The following is a 12,851-nucleotide window of genomic DNA, read 5'->3' as shown; positions in this document are numbered from 1 at the left end:
GAAAGGTCTTCCTTTACCGTTGGTTCACCCTCCAATGGCCACCGCGGCTGGCGCGCTGTGGCCGGCACATTGCGCTGATCCGAAGGCAGGAGCCAGGTGCTTCTCCTGGTCTCCCATGGGGTGCAGGGCCCAAGCACCTGGGCCATCCTCCACTGCACTCCCGGACCACAGCAGAGAGCTACACTGGAAGAGGGCCTACCAAGACAGAATCTGGCACCCCGACCGGGACTAGAACCCAGTGTGCCGGCGCCGCAAGGCGGAGGATTAGCCTAGTGAGCCGCGACACTGGCTATGAACTGGTTTTGGAAGTTGGGAGGAGCATCTGCATTTCACCCATTACCATGTGACCCCAGTCTCCAGGGGAGAAAGCAGTGAACACGTTGGAGGTAAACCTCCGGAAAGCAATAAGCCACTCGGAGGGAGTTACATTACATCACCAAAGGGCGGGTTACTCAACTGAGAATATTCTGGGAGTTCTGATAGCGTAGGCCTGTGCAGGCTCTCCAGGATGGTATCACTAACCCATATGTGGCTACTGAGCATTTGAAATGTGGCCATTCTGGACTGAAATGAGTTATGGGTATAAAATACATGCCACAATATCAAAGACAGTATAAATAAAGAAGGAAAAATAGCTTAGTGGTATTTTTCATTAATTATGTGTTGAAATGATAATATTTTGAATATACAAGGAGTCTTCAAAAACTTCACAGAGGGGTTGGTGCTGTGGAATAGTGGGCTAAGCCTCCACCTGCAGTGCTGGCATACCATATGGGCACTGGTTTGGGTCCTGGCTGCTCCTCTTCTGAACCAGGTCCCTGCTAATGTGCCTGAGAAAAGCGCTGGAAGACAGCCCAAGTGCTTCGGCTCCTGATCCCATATGGGAGACCCAGAAGAAGCTACTGGCTCTGACTTTGGATAGGCCCAACTCTGGCCATTGCAGCCATCTGGGGAGTGAACCAGCAGATGGAAGACCTTTCTCTCTGTGTTTCCCTCTCTCTGAACTCTACCACTCAAATAAATCAATAAATAACTCTTAAAAAAAACTTGATAGAAAACACATATTATGGAAAACTATGGGTGGATTTCCAGTTTTTTCATCAAAATAAACTTTTAATTTCACTTTCTATAAACTTTTTAAAAAATTGATTTATTTATTCTTGAAGTGGGGGGAGGAGAAAGAGGGGGAGGGAGGTTGGGACAGGTCAAAGCCTGGAACGTAGAACTTTATTTGGATTTCCCATGTGGGTGGCAGGGACCAAGTACTTGAGCCACCATTTGTGGTAGGCAACCTAGAGTTGTGGGGATAGAGACTCCCAAATTATGTTGTGCAGACCAAAAGCCCTGATTGGACTCAGAAACACCCCCAGCTGGACTTAGTTCAGATCTTTGACTTCCTGTGTATAAGAATGCAACCAGGGGATGTAGATAGAGGTGAACAGAAAAGTAAGATTTTTTTGAAAGGCAAAAGGATAGTATAGAGTCAAAATCAAAATGGAGTGAATGTGGCTAAAAGTTAATTGCAGACCTCTTGCTTCTGTACATATTAGCTTTGCTTGCTAATGGCTAAGGGTGCATCTTGTAAAACTGTGGGCCCAAATTCCCAGGAACTAAGTTGACAGAAATGTGTCCTTCACTGTTATCTTACAACCATATCTTGGATCTGTTATTGGGCTTGTTATTGTTATCTTGCAATCATATTCTGGTTTTTTTATTGTTCACTGCATACCAAGGGTCCAGTTCGAAATTGTGAGCCCTAGTGAACAGGAACACTATAAAAACCTGTGTAACCTGCTGTTGGGGGCTGCACTCTGGTAACGAGTGTTGGTCCCGATCGGTTACCTTGCCTCTCATTTGCATCTCATTTTCAATAAAATTCATGCATGACTGTCACTGGTTTTTGTAATATTCTATTTTAGCTGACAAGTGGATGCACAATAGTACGTACTCAACATGAGTGTGGGCAACCTCATGAGGGAGAATTGCCCCCACCTTGATGGGTCATCCTTTTTTAGAGTAGGGGTTGTGCTCGGGGCAGGGTCTGCATGAAGATCCAAGGGAGACAGGGTTTGGGGAGGGGCTGCAGTGCACCTGGGGGATTCCCAGGAAGGTGTTATGGTGCATATTGGAAACTGAGGCTTAGCTGAATGATAAGGAGTGGGTGTGTCTGTACTTCCTGGCTCCTGGTTTTGACCTGGCCCTGCTCTGGCTGTTGTGGCCATTTGGGGAATGAACCAAGGGGTGGAAGCTCTCTCTGTGTCTCTCCCTTACAGATCAATCAATCAATCAATCAATCTTAAAAAAAAAAAGAGAGAGAGAGAGAGAGAGAGAGAGAGAATAAAATCCCGATTAGGCAGAGCAAGTAAGGAAGTGTATGGCGTCTCAATGACTGGGTCTAGAAATTCAAACAACTACCCACTCTGTGTGTCCACCCTGCCGCCTCCACCCTTCCCGGCAGTTTCACCTGCTCTGACTTCATTCTCAGAGTGGCATTCTGCTTGCTCTGGAGAGACGGGCCCTGCTGGGTCAGGTGTATGTAATATTGTGTGTAGAGGAGAGAAAGTGGGAGAGAGTGTGCACTCATTCCCCACTAGATTCACCACTGTGTTCAGGAGGGATTAATCCAACTGGTTCACCCAACAAAACCCATGAATTGGGAAAGAGAAGAGCTAATTTCCCACTGACAGAGAAACAAAACAAAACAAAGATTATGTCTGTGTGTCTATCTGTGTACTATCTACCCACGTACTTACTGACATTTTTATGTATTTGGCAAAATAAACTATTGGGAGGGATGGGCGTAGAGCAAAGTGTCTAATACTCTGTACCTTAGTAATGAAGTGTCATTGCAAATGCAAGGGCAAGGCCAAAGCCAGGTTAATAGGATAGCTATCCTTGCCTTAATGTGACATTCAACCATGTTTTCACCAAGAAAAAATATTATGGCTGCCCGAGGTGTGCCTCTCTCTTCATAGTTGACATTTCTAGTAAGGAAAGCAGTCGGACCTCTCTCTGCCGTGGAGAGTGAACTAGACATGGAGTCTCCACATCCACTCTGGCTCGTGAGTTGAGGCTCCATCCTCTCCCCGTCTAACCAAGAGAGCCGCCCGACTTCTTAGCTAGGGTTGGAGCTGCTGCTGGATCTTGCAAGAAGCAGGATGGATTCAGGAGCAGGAGCTCCTCTTCCTCTGGGATAGAGAAGGGTCACCTCTCCCTAAGGAAGGATGGTGATGGTACGAGACTGATGGACTTAGGAATGGACCGCAATTGGGGTGGAGGTGCAGGATTTTTAAAAAGATCATCCAGGAGAGAGAAAATACTTTCAGGAAGCACTCTTGTTGCAAAGATCCAAGTCCAGCAGGGCCTTCTGTTGTGGTACAAGGGAACAACAACATTAGCTGGCATTCTTGTTTGTGTTTTTCATGCACTATATACTACAGTTTCAAGATGTACCCAACCCTACAGTGGCTACATTGTTCCTGGACTTGGCAAGGTTTGGAAAAGGGAGGGCTGTATCTGCCTTTATTCTCTGTAGGGGATCTGGTGGAACAGGGTGTCAGCCCTCAGCTGAAGGAAATGTGGAGACTCATGTGGTTGAATGGCCAAGAATGTTTCCAAAGCACAAGAGACAATGCAGATTAACTCACTGATCTACACTTCTTTTCTTTTTTAAAGATTTATTTGAAAGGCAGAATTATATATATAGAGAGAGACAGAGAGAGGGATCTTACATCTGCTGGTTCACTCCCCAAATGGCTGCAATGGCCAGGGCTGGGCCAGGCTGAACCCAGGAGCCAGGAGCTTCTTCTGGGTCTCACACATGTGTGGCAGAGGCCCAAGCAGCTGGATCAGAATCAGAGCAGCCAGGACTCGAACCTATGACCTTATGGGATGCCGGTGCTGCAGGCAGTGGCTTTACCCACTACACTGCATCACCAGCCTCTACATTTCTTTTCTGAAGAAGGAGTTGATAAGATGTATCTTTGGATAAGTAAGGATTTCAACAGTTTGCACCCCCATAGAAACACAAAGTGAAATATATTGTTTGAGTACTCGTTATAGCATTAAATCTCAATGTACAGCACATTAAGGACAGAGATCCTACATGAGGAGTAAGTGCACAGTGACTCCTGTTGTTGACTTTACCAATTGACACTCCTGTCTATGGCATCAGTAATCTCCCTATGCTCCAGTCATGAGTTTCCAAGGCTATGGAAGCCCTCTGAGTTCTCCGACTCTTATCTTGTTTAGACAAGGTCATAGCCACAGTGGAGGTTCTCTCCTCCCTTCAGAGAAAGGTACCTCCTTCTTTGATGACCTGTTCTTTCCACTGGGATCTCACTCACAGAGATCTTTTGCCAGAGTGTCTTGGCTTTCCATGCCTGAAATACTCTCATGGGCTTTTCAGCCAGATCCGAATGCCTTTAGGGCTGATTCTGAGGCCAGAGTGCTATTTAGGACATCTGCCATTCTATGAGTCTGCTGAGTATCTCACTTCCCATGTTGGATCACTCTCCCCTTTATTTACTCCATCGGTTAGCATTAGCAGGTACTAGACTTGTCTATGTGCTCCCTTTGACTCCCAGTCCCTCCCCCATGACCAACTGTGAACTGAAATTGATCACCTGGAACAGTGAGATGGCATTGGTACATGCCACCTCGATGGGATTGAATTGGAATCCCCTGGTATGCTTCCAACTCCACCACTTGGGGCAAGTCAGCCTGAGCATGTCCCAAATTATACATCTCTTCCCTCTCCCATTCCCACTCCCATGTTCAACAGGGATCACATTTCAGTTAATTTTCAACACTTAAGAATAACTGTGCATCAATTACAGAACTAAACCAGTCATATTAAGTAGAACAGATAAAAAAACTACTAAGAGGGATAATGTATTAAGTTGTTCATTAACAGTCAGGGCTATGCTGATCAAGCCACCGTTTCCCATAGTGTCCACCTCACTCCAACAGGTTTCCCTCTTGGTGTTCAGTCAGTCGTCACCGATCAGGGAGAACATATGGTATTTGTCCCTTTGGGACTGGCTTACTTCACTCAGCATGATGTGTTCCAGATTCCTCCATTTTGTTGCAAATGACTAGATTTCATTGTTTCTATGGGGGTGCAAACTGTTGAAATCCTTACTTAATGCATACTAAACTGATCCTCTGTAAAAAAAAAAAAATTATCAATTCCCAACTTGACTCTCACTGGGATTAAACATGACAATAGGTCTGCTCTGATTTCATCATCATTTAAAAAAAAATCATCTATTATTTCTCACTTTATGTTTCTGTGTGGGAGCAAACTGTTGAAATCCATACTTAATGTATACTAAGCTGATCTTCTGTATATTAAGATAATCGAAAATGAATCTTGATGTGAATGGAAGGGGAGAGGGAGTGGGAAAGGGGAGGGTTGTGGGTGGGAGGGACGGTATGGGGGGGAAGCCATTGTAATCCATAAGTCGTACTTTGGAAATTTATATTCATTAAATAAAAGTTAAAAAAAAAACCCACAAAAAAAAAAGATGTATCTTTGGATAAAGAAAGGAGATATCTTGACATCTCCACACACACAATGTGTGTCCCCTGACAGTGCCAAGATCTCTGTAGACACTCACCTTGCACATCTATAGTCACCTGGATTTATTTCAAGCTTTTTGTAACAACCAACCAGTATCCAGCCAAGAGGAGTGAGGGCTGATATTTTGAACTTTGAGGGCCTTCAGTGGCAAAGGATCTCAGCCCTCACTCAGGTGCTTTACAAACTGCGTGAACGGCACCTCGCACGCACACTCCCCTTGGTCTTCCCCAGGATTCTCCCGGCTCCTAAGAAAATAAAGAAGCCAAGGTGGTTCCAATGGAATTTGGGGTGTAGAATATTTGCTTCCCTCCAAAAGATTATCTTCAGCAAGAACAGGCTGCCCTCTTTCCTTTGGAATCTCCAAATTTACCGTGAGAATAGAAAGAGAGTGATGATCACAGTTTATTGTAAAGGCAAGTCACCTATCCTACCCTTCTGCCTGGTTTTAGTTTTATCCTGAGCAAGCCAGACAGGATAAGAATTGTAAATCAGGTCTTTGATGGGTTTGTCCCCACTTGGCAACTGAGTGCCAATCTGATTGTCAAGGTTATTTTTTTTTCCTTCTTCAAAATTGTACTTAAAAACCCCAGTGCTGGCCGGCGCCGCAGCTCACTAGGCTAATCCTCGCCTTGCGGCGCTGGCACACCGGTTTCTAGTCCCAGTCAGGGCGCCGGATTCTGTCCCGGTTGCCCCTCTTCCAGGCCAGCTCTCTGCTGTGGCCAAGCAGAGTGCAGTGGAGGATGGCCCAAGTACTTGGGCCCTGCACCCCATGGGAGACCAGGAGGAAACACCTGGCTCCTGCCATCGGATCAGCGCGGTGCGCCGGCCACAGCGTGCCGGCCATGGCGGCCATTGGAGGGTGAACCAACAGCAAAGGAAGACCTTTCTCTCTGTCTCTCTCTCTCACTGTCCACTCTGCCTGTCAAAAATAAAACAAAACAAAAACAAAAAACCACTGCTACGGGGCCCTTGGGGTTTTTTCCTTTCTTGGAAGTCCCTCTTCATGCTGCCCTAGCTGGAAGTCTTTGACTCTAATAAATCTTTTTAAATCTCAAGAAAAAAAATAAAGATGACATATTTAGACTGCAAAAAGTATCAAAAAGACACAAATAATGATATACTTTGTATAAAAAGCAACCTTTGCCTCTAAAGCTGATATTTCACCTCTTAATCTGATTGTGTAGAACACAGTTCTTAGACTAACACAGGACATGATAAAACACAGAACAATGTGCTTTGTAAAATAGATGATTGCAAAATACTTTGAATGCATGAAGTATTATATGGACTCTTAATGATCACAGCAATTATTTTACAACTTAATTGAGGGAAAATTAAATGAATAGAGTAGTTTAACGAACTCAAAAATTTATCAGACTGTGTACTGAGGAAGATAAAAAGGAGAGTTTGTGCCTTAACATCACCTGCTATGAATGTTGAACCTGCAATCAAGATTTCTCAACAATTTTAAAATTGGAGACTTAACTGTCCTTAGACATCAGCTCTGAGTGAATTATATTTTACACTCCATAAAAAGACATTTTAAAGAAGCAACAAATATTGTGGGCCAGTGTGGCACTGATGGCAGGGTTGATGGAATACTCAAGGATACACGGAGAAGACTTGTGCATTTGGGATATGACTCCTCCCACATAAATGGAAGCTTCCAGAGTTGCAGCCTGTGCCAGCCCAGAACAGCTGAGGTTGGGTGGGTCTCTTTTCTTAAAATTTGTATATTGCAATAATAAAATGATATAATCCTGGGTTTTGGAGTGGATTGAGTAAGGACAATAATACATGTTATACATTTTACATTGAGGGTTTCAAAACACTGGTCATTTGCTCCATGCATGGAATGTCCCTTCTGGAACTGAAGGCTACATGAAGAGAGTTGAGGGCAAGTGGATGTTTGGATTTTATTATATTTGCCTACCAAGTCTATTAAAGAAATAGCTTACCATGCTTGTTCACAAGAAATACTTTTGGCCTTGGGATTTTATACCTTTGGTCCTTGGCTATAACAGTTCATATATAATAAACTGAGATTAAAGTTGTTCTCTGTCATGAGATGAATAATATTTAACATAGAGATTCAATGCGTCTAACTGGTAACCTTTGACCAAATTACTGGAATAAGTTGATTTCTTAAAACCAGATTTCATCCTGCTTTTATATGAACTGATTCAGCACCTCATAGTAAAGGCTTGATATAGTCATGGATGGTTTTCCTAATCAACAAGGCAAGGCAATGCCCAAAGATTCTTTTGCATTGGCAGTTTAAATTTGCTCCCTCACAATCATTTTGCAAACAATCTATATAGGCTCTACACTTTTGAGGTATAATTCCAAGTAATTTATCACTTTTTCTGTACACTAAAATTAAATGGCTTAATTCTCAGGGGATTAGTTGAGAAAACATTTGCTGTTTCTGCCCAGCCTCTGTAATCTATATTTTTCAAGTTGTTAAAATGTCAAATTGAAAGAGGGTCAAGCAAAGCAACAATAAAGTTCAAAGAGAGTAAACTATATTCTCTAAGTTATTGCAATTTTTTTATCAGGCTTATTGATCCTGGATAATAAATGCATAATGCTGTGCATTCCAGAAACTTGGGAAGATGTTAAGAGAATCAATCTTAGGAATAAATGTAGCCCTAAAAAGGTGGGGGGAGGGGCTTGGGCAAGGTTAACAACTGGGTCTTTGTGGAAAAATTATAGGGCTTGTATGTTCAAACTTGTATCAGTTAGAAATACGTTTGAAAAGCTAATGTCTGTAGTTGAACAGCACAATTAATGAATTAATAGACTCGCGCCATTTACTCTTGAATTCTAATTGCTGCTTGTTGTTGGCTAATCTAAGTAAAGCCTCAGGCCTTTATCAGAAGTGGGAGAAAGTGTTGGCTGCCTTGAAATTCACTCAAGACTCGTGAAATTCAAACATACTTGTAAAATGTAGACATCCATTAATGTCCATCAATAACCTGTCATCAAGACCTGAATCTAATAGCAAAACAAATAAGCAGCTTTTGGAATGAAAGGGTAAATATAAAAAACCATGAATATACTAATTGCTCTTTCATGTTAGAGCTATTAGCCCGAATTTGGCCCTCAGCAATAGAGACTCTGTGTGTGTGTGTGTGTGTGTGTGTGTAACAGTCATTCTCCTTATTCGTTCTCCATTGTTTTCTCCCCTCCTCCCTGGAATTACCTTGAATACCCAGGCCTTTCCCCACTTTGCCTGTTTGCCATTCCCCTCTTAGCACAGCCCTGCAGATCCCAAAGAAGTCAGAGTCTGGGTGATAGCCAGCCACCAATAGCTGGGGCTAGCTGAGCAGTGGTGGGGTCATCACCAGCTGGGAGAACACAATTGCTACTGAGAGTTCCTGTTTGGGGAAACTGAGGAGAAATCGCCCCAGATGGCCAGCCAGCAGGAGGCTCTGTCTTTTCTTTATCTTTGACCAGGTGCCGTCCTTGAGCCAGCTGTATCTGCAACAGGTTGAACTGCAACATGCAGCAGACTCTTCAACAGCAGCTATGAAGCTTCAGGACAGCGTACAGCAAGACTGGTTCCATTAACTATGTAAGCAGCTATGACTGTATACACATGCAAAATACACGAAGTATCACGGCAGTATCACGCCAGAAAGCCAGCATGGAGGGACTGTGTTAGTTACCAAGGGACCATCCCTGTTCCCTAGGCCAGGGCTCTTTCTCTGTGCACATGGGTGTGTGATTTGTACAGCACTTTTTGAAAGTTCAGGGAGTTGGCTGGCGCCGCGGCTCACTAGGCTAATCCTCTGCCTGCAGCGCCGGCACACCGGGTTCTAGTCCCGGTCGGGGTGCCGGATTCTGTCCCGGTTGCCCCTATTCCAGGCCAGCTCTCTGCTGTGGCCAGGGAGTGCAGTGGAGGATGGCCCAGGTGCTTGGGCCCTGCACCCCATGGGAGACCAGGAGAAGTACCTGGCTCCTGCCATCGGATCAGCGCGGTGCACCAGCCATGGCGGCCATTGGAGGGTGAACCAACGGCAAAGGAAGACCTTTCTCTCTGTCTCTCTCTCTCACTGTCCACTCTGCCTGTCAAAAAATAAAATAAATAAATAAATAAAAAGTTCAGGGAGTTGGACTGCAGGTGGGATAGAAGAGGGAATAGAGTCAGGGGCCAAGAAGTCTAATCTGTAGGCTACTGGATGAGTCTAAGTGTTGATGAGGACCTTGTCTGGGGAGCTTGGTGTAGAAGAAAGGAAAGGGTTAGATACACACATTTTGCGCGCGCACACACACACACATTGTCTTACATATATAAATTCCTTTGAAGCACAAAACTGTAAAACCCAGAGTGATTTTCTGAGAGCTAATTGTTTAGGCAATTTTGGACCTCTCTTTAAGAAAAGTCAATTGAAAACACAAAATTTGTTACAAAAGTGAATGAGAAAAGAATTTCTTTATTCTGACATATCAGAAATACCATGTTTAGAAATACAGCATTATTTTTAGTAAGTGCCTGACACTTCTGTAAACCCTTTTATTCTGGCATTTTTGGGCTTCATGTTTTTTGATCCCTGCTTCATCTAACACTACTTATATAATATTACTTTTTATGGGCAGACTGCAAAAATAATTGTCTTCTCTCTAACATGGTTAGTCAAAATGTGTTTTTCATTGTTTTTATTGATGGGATGCATAAAACCTATAGAGTTACTTCTATGGAGTTGTACTTTATTGCTATAGACTGAAGATGTATGCTCCGCCCCTTCGCTACCAGGTTCATGTGTTAAATCTTAATGCCCAAGTGAAGTGATGGTATTAAGAGAGGGGACTTCTGGAAGGTGATTTGTTCATGGAATTTCATGCCCTTAGTACAGAGATTTCAGAAAGTTCTCCTACCTTCTGCTTTGTGTGAGAACTGAGCCATTGGGGAGGAAGGAGCCAGTCCCCACCAGACACTGAAGATACTGGCACCTTGATCTCGGACATCCGGGGCTCCGGAATGGTAAGAAATAAATTTCTGTTGTCTCGGTCCCCCAGTCTATGATATCCTATCACACAGACCAACTTGACTAAGACACCTACAAATACAGAACCTTGTGAAGGTCCAATTCCCAGTGAGAAGGAAAAAACAATGAGTTGGGAAAGTGTAATTGTGCTTGCTCCTTTGGTGAGCACATTTCTGACAAGAGCTGTCTCTTTCGGCTTGATGAGAATTCCATCCCCCACTTCCAGTTTTTCCACGTCTGAGGAGGCCTTCTTTGAGCCCTGCTGATCTTTGCTCCTTCCCCATTTTCTACAGATACAGAACATCTTAGGACACAGTCCCACTTTTGCAGCGCAAAGCAATATTTGGTCTTGCCTCTTTGTGTCATGACATGGAGTGAGCGGCATAAAAGATGTTAGGGACATTCTTTGTCCACAAAGGAGGGTAGTGACTACAAAGCAAGTAAACACAGCCACTAAATCCAAACTGAGCACATCCTGTGTGCGTCCTCCCCCAGCCTGGGGTTTCTCAACCATGACTCTACTGACATTTGGAACTGGCTAATTCTTTGTGGTAGGAGCCTGTCCTGCGCATAGTAAGATGTTTAGCAATATCCCTGGCCTCGATTCCCTGAATGCTAATAACATGCCCCTGGTGGTGACAACCACAAAGGCCTCCCAGATGTTGCCAAATGGTCCTCGTGGGGCAAAACCTCCCTCTTTGAGAATCTCAGCCTTAGACAGGCTCCCAAAACGCCTATGGCCATGCTAACACCATCCGACAAAACAGTGCTGTGACAACGCAGAAGTTGTAGTGGAAAGGCAAAAGCAAGTCTTTCCCAATGGTTGTTAAAATGTTTTCCTTTCGCAAATTTCACAAAACCATTTAAACACACTTTTGGATGTATCCCAGAACCTTGGGAAGAGTCCTAAAAATAAGAAAAAGAATGGGGGCCGATGCTGCGGCGTAGCAGGTAAAGCTGCCACCTGCAGTGCTGGCATCCCATATGGGTGCAGGTTTGAGTCCCGGCTGCTCCACTTCCACTTCTGATCCAACTCTCTGCCATGGCCTGGGATAAAAGTGGGGGATGGCCCAAGTCCTTGGGGCCCTGCACCCACATGGGAGGCCTGGAAGAAGCTTCTGGCTCCTGGCTTCGGATCAGCTCAACTCTGGCCGTTGCGGCCAGTTGGGGAGTGAACCAGCAGATGGAAGACCTCTCTCTCTCTCTGCCTCTCCTTCTCTCTCTGTGTAACTCTGACTTTCAAATAAATAAATAAATCTTCAAAAAAATAAGTAAAAAAATAAAAACAAGGGTAAATGTGAAAGGACTTCAAAAAGTTCATGAAAAATGGAATTAAAAGATAAATTAGTTTTGGTGCAAAAAATTTCAATCTATGCATACTTTTTCATAATAATGACTTCCATGAAATTTTTGAAGATATCCCTTCCCTATATACCTCTTCATGAAAAACATTGTAACTGACAATGGTGTGATATTTAGAGTCTATGCCATGGTCCAGGACTACATGATTTTTGCCTTAAGAGAGGCAAGTTGGGCCAGCGCTGTGGCACAGTAGGTTAAACCTCCGCTTGCGGCACTGGCATCTCATATGGGTGCTGGTTCATGTCTGGCTGCTCCTCTTCTAATCCAGCTCTCTGGTTATGGCCTGGGAAAGCAGCGGAGGATGGCCCAAGTGCTCAGGCCCCTGCACCCACGTGGGAGACCTGGAAGAAACTCCTGGCAGCTGGCTTCAGATTGGCTCAGCCTCTGCCATTCAGGCCATTTGGGTAGTGAACCAGTGGATGGAAGACCTCTCTCTCTGTCTCTCCCTATCTCTGTCTGCAACTCTACCTCTCAAAGAAAATAAAATCTTAAAAAAAGAAAAAAACAGTGACAAGTTTTCAGGCAAACCCATTATTTTGTTGAATGGAACATAGGTAGACTTCTTCTCTCGTGGATCCATCCGTTGCTGATAACTGAAATGGCTTAAAGGTGGAAAAGCATAAAAATCCTCAAACTTCTTGGGATTGGCTGGCAATGCCTCTTAGGATTAACAACAGTAAGACATTCTATGCTCCAGCTCTTACCCATCAACATGGGTTCTTATATAATGAGACCTCATTTGTTAAATTCTGCCTATCAAGCAATAAACAAGAAGCCACTTTGCTAAGCTACCATCTTTATTTTTTCTCTATAAAAACTTTCCCTTAAGGTAGTTCTTTTCTACTACAGTAAAAAGGTTTTGTGATTCTCTGTGATGCAGCTTCCTGTTTGGATGGGACTGGATGTTCACAGGA

The sequence above is a fragment of the Oryctolagus cuniculus genome, chromosome 9 (assembly GCF_051225735.1).
Source record: "Oryctolagus cuniculus isolate XC-2025 breed Fujian yellow rabbit chromosome 9, ASM5122573v1, whole genome shotgun sequence".
NCBI lineage: Eukaryota > Metazoa > Chordata > Mammalia > Lagomorpha > Leporidae > Oryctolagus > Oryctolagus cuniculus.
This window is presented reverse-complemented; position numbering follows the sequence as displayed.